This window comes from Engraulis encrasicolus, chromosome 22 (genome assembly GCF_034702125.1).
Source record: "Engraulis encrasicolus isolate BLACKSEA-1 chromosome 22, IST_EnEncr_1.0, whole genome shotgun sequence".
NCBI classification, from domain to species: Eukaryota; Metazoa; Chordata; class Actinopteri; order Clupeiformes; family Engraulidae; genus Engraulis; species Engraulis encrasicolus.
Window position 1 is genome coordinate 14143240 of NC_085878.1, and position 3128 is coordinate 14146367.

Sequence of the window (3128 nt, forward strand, 5' to 3'; positions counted from 1 at the left end):
GTGTGTGTGTGTGTGTGTGTGTGTGTGTGTGTGTGTGTGTGTGTGTTTGTGTGTGTGTGTGCGTGTGCGTGTGTGTGTGAGTGTGTGTGTGTCAGTGTGCTGTTGTGTACTGTATGTGTAAGTGCCCTCTTTTCCATGCACTCATGTCCAAACCTCACCTACGTGTCACCTACTCAGTGATGCCTCTATCTCCACCATCTTTCTGCTTGATGCTGAGTTGCTAGGAGGTGTTATGGGGATTATAGGTGGCAGAAGAAAATTATACACACACTGGCTCCTTTTTATTAAAAAATGCTGGGGGATTTCATTTGCCGAGGCTGGCAATGTAGTGCTGCTGTCTATGTGCAGTGCTTCCCCGTTAGCCGTGAGTAGGTTTGACATCATTCAAAACAGCCATCGGTATTTTTAGCATAATAAACAGGCAAAGTGCAACAAATATTTTCGTAGGCAGTCCTTCTACGGCAAACACACACCGACACTGAAGTTTTCTCTCTCTTTTTTTTGAAGTTGTCCTGCTAAAAAAGCCTCGTAGATGGGGAACGCTCGGTTTAGTATCCCCATTCCTTAAATGAGTACAATATGTACAGTTCAAGTGTTTACCCCACCAAAGAAAAAAAAATGTTCGCGTTACATAACCTGGAGTTGCACAAACAACATAACACGGAGTTCCGCAAATATCAGCAGAGTTTAATTTTGGTGACGATAATCCCCAAGTCAGTGCAAATGGGCCCTATGAAAGTCAGCATTTACTTAAAAAAAATTTGAGTGCATAAAATTTTACTTTGTTTATATATTTATGCAAACATTGTGTAAACTCGAAATGTCACATCGAATTAGCGTATTTATGAAAGTCTTGTAGGCCTGAAGAAAAGGCCTGCTCCACAAATTAATAGTGATCCTAATTGCCCTCCTGGTTTCGCTAAGCGTTTATTGAACAGTGTGTTTGTGTTTATCCCTTGAGAGACGGTGTGTGTGTGTGTGTGTGTGTGTGTGTGTGTGTGTGTGTGTGTGTGTGTGTGTGTGTGTGTGTGTGTGTGTGTGTGTGTGTGTGTGTGTGTGTGTGTGTGTGTGTGTATGCATGCGTGTGCATGCGTGTGCGTGTGTGTTGATACATGCAATTCTGCACGCTTTTTACTCGCACAGGCTGTATGTCCCGTAACATGTGAGCACATGGGTGTGTGTGTGTGTGTGTTTGTGAATGTGTGTAGTGTGTCAGGACATCTGCAGTGCATTAGGCTTAATAACCGCACGGCTGGGCCACTTCAGCCTCCTGTATCTCACAGGATAACCTCAGTTGCCCTGCCTCACACCCCACAGTATGAAGGCTCGTGCCCCAATCAAGGAGGTCAAGACCTGGGCAGTTGCCCTTACAGTGCCCCTTAATGTCCTTCCATCTGCATTGTTTACTGGGCAAAGTATCCCCTTTTGCTACGCGCCAAGAGACCATTTTGCCATGATGTTTTGTATTTCAATTGTAATTTGAAATTGGTGTGTCCGTCTTGAGATTCGAACCCATGACCCAACCATGATGTTGCAGTGTCACCTTGATTTATGAAACATTAAATTGGAGCAAAAGGTACGAAATATTAAACATGTTAGCATAGGTGGAATGGAAGCACAAGAAACTAATCTTTGTGTGCAACCATATTGACAGTCAACATTTACCACAACCTGATTGAAAATTGAGACTGAATATACCTCATAGAACCAGAAGAAAACCTCTTATAGGTCACAGAGCAATGACCCCAGCCTCATAGCAGTCTTTATGAGTATGCCATTGGACATTAACCAAAAACTCATTGGAGCACAGAACATGGACTTTAACCTCGGTAGAGAACAGGCCACACTGAGGTGCGTGTAGAGGAAATACATACAGCTGAGATCTGCATGTGTGGTGAGCAGTGGCAATGAGGCTGCTCTCTATAGGCAAGATAGAAGGAGAGAGGGCACGAGAGCCAGAGCTGACTCGTTGCTAACATGGCAAACAGTTCACACAGTCTGTTTGTTGATTTTTTATATTTAAAAGTTTATTCCATCATATAGGTATTTTTCAGCATCACTCATAAAGTTAGCTTCATTAATGTGTCAAATTTATCTTGTTTTCACATGTGGTCTGAAGGTGGTCTGTGTATGTGAGGTGGTGGGTGGCGATGGTGGTGGTGGTGGTGGTGTATATGCGTGCCTTCGTGCGTATTTGTGTGTGTCGTGTGTGTGTGTGTGTGTCTGTGTCTGTGTCTGTGTCTGTGTCTGTGTCTGTGCACGTGTGTGCATGCATGTGTGTTTATGTGTGCGTACGAGAGAGAGGGGGGGTGTGTGTGTGCCAAGTGAGGGAGAGTTAGAGAGTAAGCATTTGGAAGAGAGAGAGCGGGGTAGAATGAGAGATGTGTGTGTGCTCATGTGCCCTTTGGCTTCTCTGAATGAGGAAAAGATAGAGAGCGGTGCCCTCTTCTGGTCAAATAGTCTCCCCATTTCTCATACGCAGATTTCAAGTAGCCCCCCTTTCATAGATGACCTCTGGTTAAATAAACTAAGACAAAACACAAGTTTTAGTATTTTAGCCTTTTTTTCTTTTTTGGACTCACAAATGAGGTGTGTGTCTGTTAAGATTTTTTTTTGTTAGTAACATGTAATTATACTAATAAGAACAATATGACTTTACTATGTGATGACTGCATAATGAGAATTGAATTACCCAATCCTGTTTACTGCAATTCTTTTTCCTTCATTTTTTTCCTGATATAAGACCTATAGTTTTTAGTCTTTTGAACTTTTATGACTTTTATATCAATTCAAAACTTTTATGGTATATTAAAATATTTAATGAAATATCCCAAAGTCTATAAAACTGCAGATTTTCTTATTTAATTTAACAAGGATACACCACATATTTATCTAATAATTTAGTGGCAGTGTGATAATTGTGTCCATGTCAGAAAATTAATCCGAATAAATCAAATTTGAATCTAATTTGACAAAATGGGCAATATTAACGATTGAAATGTGCTTGTTTTAAAAACTGACCTTCAAAGATGCCCAGTCCTGCTGTTCAGTTCACCGTATTGTACGTTTAACAGTGATGCCTTTATTGACCCTGTTAATAGAAAGAAGCAAGATATCCAGTCAAAGGA